General features: G+C 41.0%; 1 pseudogene across 1 annotated transcript in view; it reads right to left on the reverse strand.

Moving 5' to 3' along the window:
* LOC308522050 (Y-box-binding protein 1-like) overlaps nucleotides 1–15677 on the reverse strand; it is a 110603-nt pseudogene extending 94926 nt beyond the window's left edge. The window contains exons 1-2 of the transcript in view: nucleotides 15612–15677; nucleotides 14834–14949 (exon numbers count right to left, since the gene is read on the reverse strand). The product of the transcript in view is annotated as a Y-box-binding protein 1-like (transcript). The remainder of the gene's footprint in view (nucleotides 1–14833; nucleotides 14950–15611) is intronic.
* Between the last annotated feature and the right edge of the window lie 547 nt (nucleotides 15678–16224).

Genomic DNA, 16224 nt, shown 5'->3' on the forward strand with positions numbered 1-16224 from the left:
ATCGGAATAGACTGATTACCACTAGCAAAATGGAATCAGTAATCAAAAAAAGCTCCCAACAAGCAAAAGTCCTGGACCATATGATTTCATAGGTGGATTTTACCAAATTCAGAGATAACTAACAACTTATTCTTCCCAAACTATTCCAAAAATAATTCAAGAAGAGAGATGACTCCCAAGCTCATTTTTTTTTTGAGACCAGCATTTTCCTAATTCCATAATCAGATAAACACACTACAAAGAAATAAAATTATAGGCCAATTTCCCTGATGAACATAGATGCTAAAATCCTCAACAAAATATTAGCAAACTAGATCCAAGCATACTTTAAAAAGAGCATATGCCATGATCAGTTGAGATTTGTTTCAGGAATGCAAGGTTGATTCAATATCTGCAAGATTGAGAATTTGAACCCAAGTAATATGTCTATAGAAAACAAGCTCTTTCCCACTACTTTTCTCTCTCTCTGTATTCTCTAATACTTTCCAGGACTTCCATTGTCCTCCTTAAATATGAAGTGGAATTCTTTGTTCAAAACAATGCTGCATAAGTTACCATAAAAAGAATAAATGCCAACAGATGTTAATGTGCAGGAAATGTTGTTCAAAATACTGTTTGGACATATGGGATGTAACAAGGGCAAATTCTTTACATCTTTCTTCAACTTGATGGTGGCACTATATGAGTCAAACTTAACTTTATGGTTTGATGTATAACCATACATTCAAAACACTTTCGATAGTATAGGGGGTTATTCATAACTATGCAGGGCCATTGAGTTTAAATCATTTCTGTACTGGCCAAGATTAGAGATGTGTTAGCCTAATTAGATAGCACCTGATGCATGGTAAGTGCTTTATAGGATAATCATCTGGGCCCAAAATGACAACTCTTCCAGCTCCCACATAAGTCAAGCTGCCAATATCAATCTCTATGTTTCTTACAGAATCTTTTATCTTAGGATGAATTTTTCTTGCTTCAAAACCATAGGGTGAACTCTTTGAATCTCTTATCAGCCTTTTCCTATGTCATCATAAACTGACTAGGAGAGTGCAGTCACTCAACTTAATGAACTGAATTCTAATAGAATATTATAGTCCATAATTTTCATTGTGGCTTTGGAAGATTAGCAGAAAGAACAATACTTTTTCCTATATTGTGTCAAGCACTATGCTAAAAACATAAATGATTATAATGATGGTGACAAATTATATATAATTCTAGACCTAATAATCAGTTAAATATTCACATATCTTATTGTGGGACCAGTGAATCTAGGACAGTATTTTTACTGGATATTATTTCCAATGCCAATTCAAGCTTGAATCATTTTGAAGATTTGATATATATTGGAAGATTTGAAAGTCCATCACAGCTGCCTCAATTTATTTTAAATAATTAGTGAAACAAAGCCAATGAATTACATCTCTTCCTTTACCTGGGTTATAAAAGAACAGAACTGTCTTTATTACAGTTGTGCACTGAGAAATAAAAAAAAAAGTTTTTGTGTCCTGTTTGTGTGTTTTAGTCACAAGAAAAAAAATGAAAAGTGAGAGATTAAATCAAGGTTGCAATTGGAAGTAATTTTTAAGTTATCCAAGTCTTCACTTTCTCTTGAGGGTCTGCCTTGCTTTTATTCTTACATTTATTCATAGTCTTAATCCCTTCATACACCCTTTCTTTTTCTCCTAAGTACAACTATTTTTCAGAAAAAAAAAACCTGAAAAACATATTTACATTTAAAAACATTACATAACCATCGCTTTTGATGAGAGATTGCATGGTGTCCCTGAAATTTGAATAACCCAATTAAAAGCAGAGATCCCCAGGGAACCTAAAGTCTCCTGGAAAATATACAGACCTTCCTCCAGGTACTAATTTAGAAATGTTTTTTTAATTTATGAGAAATAATTTGCATGCAATAAATTTTATATAGTTTAAATGTATAGCTCAAGGGTTTGGGGGCAAATTATACCCAGTAGTATAAGTACTACCACGCTCAAAACAGAACTTAAGAAGAAAAAAAAAACACAAAAAAAAAACTTTGATAATAGTAGTATTCCTGCCACTTTGAGAGTGGTAAAATACAACCCTTCAGTTCAGATCAAAATAGTAAACAGAATTTTTTCTCCAACTGTGATATTTAAATCACTTCAATTTATGCCCCATGACATATAATAGGTTTCTTGTCAAGAGGTACATGCAGGCCAGTGTGACCTCTGCTCCTCATTTGTCCTTACAGATGTAGTTTCTTCCTCTAGTGCATTCTTCTGACACATAGGAAATACCCTCAAACATGAAAATGTTTCCAGTAAGAGCTGAAGTATACTTGAAATTATGAACCAAGAATTGTATGTGGTTCTCTCCACACCCTGTAGCCTCTATACCTCTACTATCAGAATATGAGACAACACTGAAATTGTCTAATAATGTATATCAACTAAGATAAATCAGAAAATAGATGCTTTTTTATAAAAAAGCATGCAATTTCAAACTGACTGCATTTTGCATTTGTTAATAATAAATGAGCTAGGATATGAGAAACATATTAAACAAAAGTAAATTTGTTCAGTTCACAAATGGAGATAGAGGAGAAGCTTAAGTGCCAGGGTCTTAACCTGAAGCCCAATACTAGACCCATTGCACTAAGCCACTTCTGCCTATGTATGAAAATCATGTTTCTGGACTTTTTCTTGAAAATGAGCATACATATAATTGACTTATTTGGTTGACATGAAGTACTTCTCCATAACATGTACTATTTTTTTAATTCTGTCAAGAATTGTCGTGGGTATAACTTTACCGGCAAACTAACAAGTTATCCTGCCATGGTTTTATGGATGCTGGCAGAAAACCATGGATTCTGAAAAGAGTCAAAGGACACTTTATTATTCAAAGAAATAACAGTGGCCAGAATATCAACATTTTTGCTGAGTTTTCCAAAGCCTTATTTCTCATAGAATGACAGAAAGAGGTCCAAGAGATACCTACATATGCAAAGTATTGCTACAGGAGCGGAACCCCAGGTTTTAGGAAACCACATACCTTGTAATGGACTGTACGCACACCTGAACATTTCCCTTAGAGGGAAACGTTACATTTATTAGACTGGATAGTAATGATGGCTACTCTCTGCTCTAGAGGAAGATGCAATCTCTATCTTCCAATTCTTTTTTTGATTATAAATATCCTTGAAAAGATAGTCCTTCAAATATTCTTTTTAAAAGACTTCAGTGCCTCTGTTCACCAAATGTGCAGAAACATGATAGACCAGGGGTCCTCAAACTTTTTAAACAGGGGGCCAGTTCACTGTCCCTCAGACCGTTGGAGGGCCGGAATATAGTTTAAAAAAAAACTATGATCAAATTCCTGTGCACACTGCACATATCTTATTTTGAAGTAAAAAACAAAACGGGAACAAATATAATATTTGTATTTGCATGTGGCCTGTGGGCCGTAGTTTGAAGACCCTTGGGATAGACTAATGGAGAATTACCTTCCAACATGACCTACCAAAAGGAAAACTAAAATATAGACAAAGTAATCACTTTTATTCAACTACATAGCATTTGAAAATTAAAAACAGGCTTATTTATAATTTTTTATAATTAAAAATATAAAACGTGTTTGATATATTTATTAGATGTATATGATCATGAATGTAAGATATATATTATATATACAGGAAATGACATTTAAGCCATATATACTTATCTATATATATTTACATTATATATATATGTATATATATATATATATATGTATATATAACTATATCTCCATACATCTATATCTATAATCTATCTATAAATAAAGGAAATGATCATTTTTAAAGATAAGATACACTGGTGATTTTTAAGCTCCCTTCTGAGTCCGCTTTATGCATCTGTTCTTAGAGTTTTCAAATAAAATAGTCTCCCAATGCAATTTTTTTTTAAATCCTCACCCGAGGATATTTTTCCATTGATTTTTAGAGAGAGTGGAAGAGAGAGGGAAAAACAGAGAGAAATACCAATATGAGAGAAACACATTGATTGGTTGCCATGGTTTTATGGATGCAGCACCCTGACCAGGGCCCAGGGCCAGGGAGGAGCCTGCAACCCACCTGAGGCTGTGCCTGTCAGAGACACAGCAGGAGCACCGCTCAGCTCTGCTGCTTGAGTCCACGTATTCTTTCTAAATTCTCCCCGACTACACCAGGGCAGGTTCCTTCTTAATCCCTGCCCACTGTACTAGCTGTTGGGAATTTAGTCCAAGTTCCTCATTTACCCTCTGCTCACTACTTACAGGTGTCAGGTCTGAGCCCCCTGCCTAGGGCTGTTCCTCCTAGGACACTGGGAAGAAGCCATGAGAGGTTGTGGGTATATAAGAATGAGTCTTTATTTCAGAAGCCAGTGAGCATATAGCTATCAGACAAGACAGTTATTTACAGCTAAGTCCATACAGGCAGGCAACCATACACGGGCTCGTTAACATGTACATCTTTCCCACAGAGCGGTAGCAGTTTCCATACCCACAGCTATTATCTGAGCAGTGGCACGCTGCCCCCTAGACTCACCATCTCATATCATAAGGGCACCTAAGCTCTGCCTCAGCAGCTTCTCTAGCCTTTCTGGCTCAGCAGCGGCTCCAGTCTCCCCTGCCCAGCACATGGCTGGTCTCTGTAGCCTCACACAGTAACTACTTCTGAGCTCTCTATGCGCTCTCAGCCTCTTACATCTCAGCAGCAGCTCCCAGCTCAGTCTGAGCTCTCCTCTCTCCTGCACATATAAAGGCTGCATTCTCTGTGCCTACCACCTCTGCTTCTCACACTAACTGGTCAGTAACATATATTATTCCAAAGACGAAGAAGGTTTCCTGCCAATAGTTACATCAATCTTATTGGGTTACAGAAGGGCACAGTGTACCGTGAGATCACTGTGGCCGTGCAGCTGTGTATGGTATGTAGCCTAGCCTGGCCTTGGGCAGGCTGGTGTATTGATAACAAGGCCTCTATGCTTTAATTGTCCTTGACTACCAGGCGCCTCTGGGGCGATTCCCAGAGTGCCCTTGACCGGAATCAAACCCGGGACCCTTTGGTTCACAGGCTCACACTCTATCCACTGCGCCAAACAGCTAGGATGCTAGGACAACGAATGTGATTTTTTAAATAGAGCAACAGGAGTGCAACTTTTATGCTCACAATTATCTCATTGGTTGTTTCTCCCAAGAAAATTAAATACTGAGAATATCTAATACCTAAACATGACTCAGGGCAAAAATTTACTTGCTGTTGCCTTCCAAAGATTCCTGGAACAGCTACTTTTATTCTCATTTTACAGATGAGGAACCCAGGGATGAGTGTCATGGTGAGTAACGGGATTAGAATCCATGATATGTAACATCAGTGCATTCCGTCCCCACCCCCAGTCAAATTGGCCTTATTCTTTCATATGTCCAATATTTGTCTAGGTAATATATAAAGCATGAAAAAGTTTAAGAACAAATATTGATGTAGCTGCAACAGTACAGACATATACTAACTCTGCTTCATATACAAAAACTAATATGCATGAGACAAAGAACAGGTAAGAAAGATAAAGAGGGTATTTTAGCACAGGCTGAATTTGATCCTGAAATGTGAGTCTACTAGTTTTCTATTGCCACTATAGTAAATTACAACCAGATTAGAGTATTAAACAACAAAAAATTATCATCTTGCAGTTCTACTGGTTAGAATTCTGAGACAGTCTTACTCTGCTGACATTAAGGTGTCTAGACTGCGTTCCTTTCTGTAGGCTCCTGGTAGGCTCCAGGTCCTTGTCTTTCCAAATTTCTCAAGAGAGCTCACATTCCTTAGCTCATAGACCCCTTCTTTCACCTTTAAGGTCACCCATGGCAGATTGAGCCCTTCTCCAATTACATCACTCTGACCTATTTGTCTGTATTCCTTTTTCATGGTGAATTAGATTGGGTCCACCAGAAAAACCAGAATAATCTTCCCATCTCAAGTTTAATCACATCTACAAGGTCTTTTTTGTCATGAAATGCTACATATTCACAGGTTCCAGAAATTAGGGTATGGGTATTTTGGCGGGACATTATTTTGCCTACTACAATGAGAAAGTTCTAAAAATACAGAATAAATACACTGATTAAAGACAAAAAATGTGAGACTAAATGCAAAATAAACCAGAAAAAAAAGGACCTATATATTATCTACAAGAAACTTACATTTTTAACAGAAGATTCAGGTTAAAAGTAAAGGGAAAGAAAAAGATACACTGTGTTAACACTAATCCAAAGAAAACTGGAATAGTGATACCAATTTCACAGAAAATTAGACACCACAACAAGGAAAATTATCAGGAATGAAGAATTGTCACTTTTCCAAGAAGACATAACAAACTTAAACATGTCTGTCCCTAATAGAGCATCTCATGTATTCATGAGACAAAACCTGACAGACCTTCAAGGAGAGGTAGACAGAACCAATATTATAGTTAGTGACTATCAGTTGGACACTATCAGTACCTTGTAGTTCAAGTAGGCAGAAAATCATTAAAGATATTGTTGACCTGAATATCACTCTTAATCCACTTAATCTAATAGATATCATTAGAGTATTTTCTTTCTCAACAGCAGAATACACATTGTTCTCAACCTCAAATAAAACATTAGCAAGATAGATGTCATTCTAGGTTATAAAACAATATCTAAAAACTTTTGAAAATATAAATAATTTAAAGTAATTTATAAAAACACAATGGAATTTAACAAAAAAATAGCAGAAATATAGTTGCAAAATCCTCAATATTTATTGATTAATATCCACTTTTAAGTAACATATAAGTAAAAGAAGTCTCAAGAAAAATTATGAGAAAAACATTTTGCAGCAAATAAAAATTTAAATGCAACTTATCAAAACACATGGGATGCAGCAAAATTAATATTCAGATGAAATATATAGCATTAGAGAAGAAAATGATAATATATTAAAATAATATAAACCTTTACCCAAGAAAATAGAAAAAGAAAAGCAATTTAAGCTTAAGGAAAGAAAAAAAAAAGAATATTAAAAATGAAAGCAAAATGAATAATTTGAAAACAGAAAAACAATAGAGAATCAATGAACAAAAAGGTCATTCTTTGAAATAATCAGTGAAACTGATAAAAACCTAGTCAGGCCCTGACTGGTTTGGCTCAGTGGATAGAGCATCAGCCTGCGGACTGAAGGGTCCCAGGTTTGATTCCAGTCAAGGGCATGTACCTGCGTTGCGGGCACATCTCCAGTAGGGGGTGTGCAAGAGGCAGCTGATCCGTGTTTCTGTCTCATCGATGTTTCTGACTCTTTATCCCTCTCCCTTCCTCTCTGTATAAAAATCAATAAAATATATTTAAACAAACAACAACAACAAAAACACACCTAGTCAGGCTGAGTAATGACCAGGTGCTGACAATTGACTACACTGCCACTCGACATTGGCTGGGCAATCTTTAGCCAGGCTTCTCTTTCCCCAAAGACTCCTGAGCATTGGCCTGTCCCAGGTCTGAGCAAATAGCAACACACTGAATATCCTCCTTAACACCTCAGCCTGAGAATCAACTGATCACAATCAGAAAGAAACACTGCCTGTCAGCCACCATAATGATTCTTTCTGTTCATTCTCACTCAATTCCCCCCCAAAAGTGACCACTATTCCTACTTACTGTTCCCTAAAAAATGGAAAGCTTTTTTCCTGTTTGATTTTCAGAGGCTCGTAAATCCCGCATTTCCTGTGTCCTCCTATTGCAATCTTTTCACTGCAATCTCTCCTTAATTAAGTCTATGTTTATTATTTGGCACCATGAAAACAGAGAAAAGATACCGGTTACCAATGTCAGAGAAGGGCCATCAAAACTGAGTCCATGTTCATTCAAATAATAATAATAAATAATAAAAGAATACTAAGAACTATGGACAACAAATGCCCACAAATTTGATAACAAGTGAAATGGACTAATTCCTTGGAAGATGCAAATTATCAAAAGCCACACAAGGAGTCATGAGTAATCTAGATAGGGTTGAATATATTAAATAAATTAAATCAAGACTTCCTAACCTTCCAAATAAGTAAAAAGGAAGAAGAAACTTTCCAGGTAGCAGACATACATAAACCACATCCTGATGTCAATGTAAGAAACAGTCAGACCTGTAGAGGATTTTTATGAGTTTACTAGAGGCCCGATGCATGAAATTCATGCACTGAGGGGATGTCCCTCAGCCCAGCCTGCACCCTCTCCAGTCTGGGACCCTTCAGGGGATGTCTCATTAACAGTTTAGGCCTGATCCTGATATCCCTCTCACAACCCAGGAGTGCCGGCTCTTAACCACTCACCTGCCTGCCTGCCTAATTGCCCCTAACCAGTTCAGCCTGCCAGCCTCATCGCCCACTAACTGTACCCCTGCCAGCCTGATCACCCCCAACTGCCCTCCTCTGCCTGCACAATTGCCCCTAACCGCCCTCCCCTGCCAGCCTGATTGCCCCCAACTGCCCTCCTCTGCTGGCCTGGTCACCCCCAACTGCCCTCCCCTGCAGGCTTGGTTGCCCTCAACTGCACTCCCCTGCTGGGCTGATCATCCCCAACTTCCCTCCCCTGATGGCCTGTTCACCCCCAACTGCCAGCCATCTGGTGGTGGCCATCTTGTGATGACGTGAGGGTGTGAGGGCCACCTAGGCTTTTATTAGTATAGATTAGAGGCCCGGTGCACAAAAATTCATGCACTCAGAGGGTGGGTCCCTAAGCCTGGCCTGTGCCCTCATAGCCCAGGACCCCTTGGGGGATGTCCACCTGCCAGTTTAGGCCTGCTCCCCAGGGGGGATCGAGCCTAAGCTGGCAGTCAGACATCCCTCTGGCAGTCCCGGAGCCCTTGGGAGATGTCTGCAGGGAGTGGGCCTAAGCCACAATCAGACATCCTTAGTGCTGCCAAGGAGGTAGGAGAGGCTCCCACTACCATCACTGTGCTCACAGCAGTCAGCTGGCTTGTGGCTGAGTGGAGCTCCCCCTGTGGAAGTGCACTGACCACCAGGGGGCAGCTTCTGCATTGAGTGTCTGCCTCCTGGTGGTCAGGGTGTGTCATAGTGACCAGTCGTTCCCAGTCATTCCGCCATTAGGGTCAATTTGCATATTACCCCTTTTATGATATAGGATTTGAACCAAACTGAAGACAATTGCTGAGTAGCAAAACCTCAACTGATTGAGAAAATGCTCTGGAAAAATGGCAGTTCTGCACCCTGCTTTATTCATTAAAATCAAAAGAGAAGGCATAAGTGGGTTACTTCAAATCCATTGGTGATAGATTAGTGAGGTGGGAGAAAGCAAAGTGGGGAAACCCCTGGGATTGGATGAAAAGTGAAATGATTGACACATACTTCTTTTACAAAAGTGGATACAGGATAGCTAACAGAAATTAACATGATAATGACAATGAGGGGATTTGTGCTTTTCACTCTGGTGCAATGTCCCTTGTCCATGCTTTGAGGGGTCTAGAAAAAGGAAAATTACTTTGTTTGTGCAAAGGCATATTTATCAGCTATGTTGTCCTAGCTGCACAAAGACAATAGACAGGCTCAGTTAAGGAGAATATTGACCTTTGTCAGGGAAGATTCTAACCTAGGACATTCTACCTGCCATGGACTGCTTTTATTTATTTATTTATTTATTTATTTATTTATTTATTTAGTCATTTAGTCATTTATTTATTATTTTTTTAAATATATTTTATTGATTTTTTACAGACAGGAGGGGAGAGGGATAGAGAGTTAGAAATATTGATGAGAGAGAAACACTGATCAGCTGCCTCCTGCACACTCCCTACTGGGGCTGTGCCAGCAACCAAGGTACACGCCCTTGACTGGAACCGAATCTGGGGCCTTTCAGTCCGCAGGCCGACACTCTATCCACTGAGCCAAACCGGTTCGGGCTTCCATGAATTGCTTTTAGTTAAAAAGTTTTAGTTTCAGACCATCCTTTGTGGTTACCATAGGTGTCTGGGTGTGTAAGGCTGCCACATAGGCCTCCCTGAGCTTGTCAGGTTTAGTATGTGGCCCCTTTTTGTCCACACCGAGATGGAGATGAACAGAAAAGGAGCAAAGTGCTTTCTGGTTAGCACAGAGCAGAGAAGCACTTAGGAAGGTCTCTGTTTGCTAGCAGATGCCAGTAAGCTATTCCCCCACCGAGACCTGGAATTGTAAGCCAGGCGTCTCCAGGGGGCACTTCACACTCATCAGCATGAGAAGTTACTCCGGAGAACCAGCTGCCCTTGATTTGACTGCCTGCTTCTTGGCAGACTGGGGAAACAGAGACAGAAGCCATTTGTTCACAAACTCTGACATCTGAGCGTCAGCAGACTCTGTTACTGGCGGGGTGTCCTCTGCGTCCCCACCTGTGGAAGTGGAGTTCCTGCAATGTCACAAGGAAAGGACCTTCCTGAGATGTGCACTGGAGGATGGGGATATTTATTTATGTGGAATTAAACCCCTGGCTCCCCAATGTCCCATTTCCCTGTCTTGCAATGGAAGAAGCCCAGCCTTATCTTCAGCAGGGCTAGAGCCAAGGCCGCTGCCCAGAGTCTCCGCTCCATATTAAAGCACAGTCTGGTCCAGCATCTGGTTGGCTTAGCTTGTGTTTCTAGCTGCAGTCCATTTTGCGTGTGGGGTCTGCATGCAGCTGCTTAAGGCCACATGTCAGGGGAGTGAGGGTCCTGGAGCAAGAGAGATTAAGGACATAAGCAGGCAAGAGGGAAGCAAGGGCAGAACAAAAGTGGGATCTCTTTGCCTAGGGGTTACATATTTCCAAGTCTCTGCAGGCTTGCATTGGAGTCCAACCCCCTAGCCAATGATCTTCTTCCCAGGCTAGACTGACAGACAAGCACTTTCCCTACAACACCCCAACTTCACTGTGCATATGCCCAGCCCCCTTTGTCCAATCCCTTCTGCAGTGATCTGGAGGGAATGGACCTTGGTTTCCTGGGGAGTGTGAAATTGCAGCTTCCTGGTGAAGCTGCCCAGATGGCCATGCCTATAATGTCTGCCCCCCTTAGCTTTCTTCCTATTACTATTGATAAACTAGTTAATTACAGTGATAACAACCGAATGAATTGGTAAGAACACAAAGCAGTCAGCACTTACGAAGAACAGTGTGTAGAATGGCTCTGGCCCTCTGACACAGGCTTGATGACAAAGGAGCACCACAAAACTAACACGACTCAGGGCTGATTCTGAGTGTTCAAACTGGGCTGGCGGTAATGGTTCTAGAGCATGTTGCAAGCATTAATGCCTGCTTCTCCTTAAAAATTAGTTATAATCACAAATTCAAGGCCCGACAGTCCTCTACTGTTTTATTTTGTTGTTGATTTTTTGGGTTAGTGAGTTTTGTGGCAAATTTTTCCTCACTAGAGAAGTAAAAGTCAATATTCTGAGTTACTTTAAAACTAAAGAGGTACGTGTGTGTATTGTTGGAATAGGAGTTGGGATGTTATTTAAAAAAAAAAAAAGCTCCCTTTTCCAAGTGGCTTCTCAGATTCATGAATCAGAGTGCAATCAACAGAGAGATAGCCAAATTATGAGAGTAGGGATATAGACAGGTTAGTACCACTTCAACATGCTCAATTTGAAAATATTTTAGGACTTTGAAAATGCAACTATGGGGACTAAAAACAATACCACATATGCTTTAGTAGCTTCTAAGTTCTTCTGGCTGGGCTAATCTATATATAAACGCCTAAGTGACCCTTACAATCAGATGACCAGCTAATAGCTATGACGTGCACTAACCACCAGGGGGCAGACGCTTAATGCAGGATCTGCTTCCTGGTGGTCAGTGCGCTCCCACAGCCACCCTCCCATGGGTGGCCAATCACCCAAGGTCCATCCCCTGCCTGACCGGCCGTAATTGGGACTGGGCGAGATGGTCCCCATTGGCCCTGATTGTAGGCCAGGCTGAGAGAACCCACTCATGCACAAATTCATGCACTGGGCCCCTAGTTATTAAATTAAAAGAGGCAGATGAACAGGAGAAAGCCAAAGTTTAATACATGTGCATAGGGCCCTCACATAGGCATGAACATTCCAAAGGCGGCGAGGCAACATGGGGTAATGAGACATTTTTTGACAAATGAGAAGGCAGTCGTGCTTCAGGGGTGAGGGTGGGCTGTTTACAGGTGGCTGAGGAAGAGCAGGACACGTATGGCAGGGAAATCCTCACCAGGTAACTCAGAAACAGTGGGACACAGGTGCTATCTGGGTGGCAGGCACCTGCCTGAAGCCCTCTATCTACCACACTTCATTCTATGAGGCGAAGGCAATGACCTTAGATCTCCTTCCTGAAGCAGTTTTCTGTCAGAATCTCCTAGGCAGGAAGGGGGAGGGTCAAGTTTCTTTCTGACTTCTGCTTCTTAATACACAGCTTAAAATCAATACACCAAAAGGGCAGCTTCAGAGTGGCAGAATTTTAGTCCCTTCACAACTATGAGGTAGGCAGAATTTTAAGAATTACCATTCCCTGCCCCTGTCCTGTTATTCAACAAAAATATCTAGGCATTGCCGTGAGGGAACTTCGAAGCTGTAATTAAGACTCAAATCAGTTATCTTAAAAATTTGTAGATTAGGCAGGTAAACCTGAGCTAGTCACTGTTAGCGTCACTGAAAGAGGAACATATGAGGCCCAAAGGGGTGACGAATTATGGATTTATTAGGTCACCTGGGAAACCAGGTGGCCTGAGCCCCAAATGGCGCCAGCGCCTAGGGATGGGGAGTCAGAGGTTTTAAAGAACTCTAGGTGGGCTTTTTCTGAGCGGATAATTCTCTGGGCAGGTCTGATCCTGGAAATACCCAGAGGGGGAAGATGATTGTCTTAGCAAGTGGAATGTGGTCTAAGTGAAAGGGAGCGTCCCTTCTGAAGTGGCCTAAAGGTCAGTTCCAGGTGAGAGGGTGTGGACTCAATCATTTGATCAGACCTAACAGTTACATAAGCCGTTTAAAAGGCAGAAGGCAGCAGCAGAAGGTGAAGTCAGAGAAAATAGAATCACAAGAACTCAGTGTCATTGCTGCTTTAAACGTGGAGGGGGCGATGCAGGTGTCCTCCAGGAGCAGAGAGTGACCCTTCCAGCAAGAAAGTGAGGATCTCGGTCCTACAACCACAAAGCAATGCAGCTGTCAGCAGCCGGCTGGGCTGCCGCTGGGAAATGGACCCCCAGCTCTCCAAAGAGTGCTCAGCCTGCGCACGCCTGATTCCTGCTGTGTTTAAGCCGAACAGAGGCCAGTGGGCTCTGGACTGACCTACAGAAGCACATCACAGAGGTCTTATTTAAGCTGCTAACGTTTTGGTAATTTGTTATACAGTAATAATTTTTAAAAAAAGCTAATACAATTTTTTTCTCATGTTCATGCATAATTCTAGATAATTTTTATGTATTCAAGTAATTATTTTATGTGTCAGTAATACAACCTAAAATCATTGTTATATTTGAAAGATATACAGAAAATCTGTTTTCATTTCTCTTAATTAATTGAACTCTAATACATTTCTGTGTTGTGTAAAAGGTGTAGTAACTTCATTATAGTTAGCAGAACCTTTCTGAGTCACTCAGCTATTCTGAAAGGCCGCCTCCCCCACATTCTTACCAGACCCCCTGGCCTGATCATGTTTTTATTTTAAGTATTCTTTTTCAAGAGTGCTAGGAAGTTACATTTCTTAGACTCTGTCACACTTTACACAGTTCTGCCGGACCCACACTTCAGGGAATTGGGTGCTTTATTCAGGGTGTTGCAATAGAAATAATTTTCCAGACAGTGTCCCCCAGATATGATGAGTGAACAGTTTAGAGGGCTTTGGTGTGGCTGGCATTGTAATCATGTGGAAACATACATTCTGATGAATAGAATAATTAACTCAAAGAATGGATTTAAAGGGAGAGGACTCGTTTCTTGTTATTAGCAAACCAAAAGGACAGTGTACATTAAAAAAAATAAAGTTTGCTACAGAATAAAGTTACATCATTTCATTTAGGGGCTTTGAAAATTGCCATAAAAGGCGAAAGATTTATGAGATCTGCTGGCTTTGATGAGCCAGCTGGCCGGCCGGGCTCCCCTCCCAGCCCAGAAGGGTAGGAGGGCTGCCAGGAGGAGGCAGGAAGGGGAGCGCTGGGCAGACTCGTGGGCAGGTGGGAGACAATGCTGAACTTCTGCGAGGCCCCCCAACTGCACGCGGTAGAGCACACAGTCAGATTTGGCCTTGTTCAGGTTCCTGAGGGATCCGGCCAGATGCCAGAAGTGGGTGGAAAATTGTAGGAGAGCAGACTTAGAAGATAAAACACCTGATCAATTAAATAAACATTGTTGATTATGTGCCAAACACTTTGAGACCTCTATGATCTGTAGAACTGTACATTTTGCAGAGGCACCAGAAAACTAAAGAATGATTGGGTTATTTATTTCTCAAAATTATTTAAAGCAGTTACTTGTAAAGTCATTGGGAGAGTCCTTATAGGACAGCTCTTCCAGGTAATGCACTACTAACAATATTTGGTCTTACCAGTCATGTGAACAATCCACATAGTAGACACAGAAAACAAATAAAAAATTTTAGTGAAGATGAAATCAGGACACTGAACCAGAAAAAGAAAATGATGAAACTTCTGAACAGGAACAAAAACATAAAGAAATCAACAACAGCAATGTTCAGAACTCCAGTACAGAAGAGGGTGAAGAACAGGACGAAGACATTTTACCTTTACCCCTTGAAGAGAAGGAAAACAAAGAATACTTAAAATCTTTATTTGAAATTTTGATTCTTATGGGAAAACAAAACATACCTCTGGATGTACATGAAGCTGATGAAATCCCAGAAGGTCTCTTTGCTCCTGATAACTTTCAGGCAGGCACTGTTGGAGTGCCGGATAAATCCTGAGGAAGAGGTTCTGAGAAAGCACTTTGAGACAACAGCCAAGACACTGTTCTGTTCAAAAGCCCAAGCAGAAGCAGGCGCTGGAGATCTGTGAGAGCCGCATTTGGGAAGGAACGCTCAGGGACGTTGATTACCACTGACGACATAGCGGGGGAAGAGCACCTGCCTGTGTTGGTGAGGTCCCCCTTCAAACCCTGCCAGGTGGGGGGCACGGCCTGACATCCCCCATCAAGCTCCGCCAGGCAGGGGACGCAGCCTGAGGTCCCCCGTCAAGCTCTGCTGGGTGGGGGGTGTGGCCTGAGGACCCCTCTCAAGCTCCACTGGGGGAGGCACAGCCTCAGGTCTCCTGCCCCTGCACAGTGCCAGGCAGCCTCAGGTCCCTGCTGATTGCTCATTAAGGCTCCTTGTGGGAACTTGTCCTCCAGTGTGGGTGCAGCCACCTTGTGTTAAGGAATCCCTGCCTCCACTGCGGGCACAGCCATCTTGACCATTATAGCATGATAGTCAATTTGCATGTTCACACTTTATTAGATAAGATATTGAAAAAAATCTAAGAAATTTGAAAACATAGAAAAGATATTAGGTATATGTGGGCCGTTTAGTCACTCGCTATCTCGAGTACATTAGCCATTGGTTATACATGTTTAAATGGCCCCTGTATGAACTCTCCTGCTTGGAGGACTAACCGTTGTTCCAGAGGGTGGCATTGGATGGGCCACATTGCACTTCTGCGTGGTCTCTGCTAAAGTCATTGTAGATATAGCATTTATTATCACTGTGGATCCAGTTGTTGGGTATTGAGTTATCTTTTTCAAAGAAATGAATTTTGAGAAGGTGTGGGAGGAATATGTTTAATAAAACTTTACAACGAAGCTCATGACTAACCTTTGAATAGCAGGAGTTTTAAGTATATTATTAAAAATCTGTAATGGACGGTTAAACTACCAGATAGTGAAAGAAACATGAGCTTGCCAAACAAGGATTTCAGTGTAGATTTTGTCTGTATTCAATGATCTTAAAGAAGTTACTGTTAAACATTGAAGGAAGAACCTACCGTTGTTCCACCCACATCTGGGTGTTGCTGTTGACATTCCTTTGTTGAGCCTATATCTTTATAAGCTTTTTAGCAAGTATATGTCGAACACTTCTGTTTCATGGTCAAGACAGGATCAGAGGCCATGGATACTGACAACAGATTGGTCTGTTTTATTCTGTCTTTTTCCATGATTATATCTACTGCCTCATCTTGATTTATAAGCAAAACCTAGACAACCTACAAAAATCTGTTTTGTGGTTTAT

Source organism: Myotis nattereri, assembly GCF_964212035.1.
Source record: "Myotis nattereri genome assembly, chromosome: 7".
Taxonomy (NCBI): domain Eukaryota; kingdom Metazoa; phylum Chordata; class Mammalia; order Chiroptera; family Vespertilionidae; genus Myotis; species Myotis nattereri.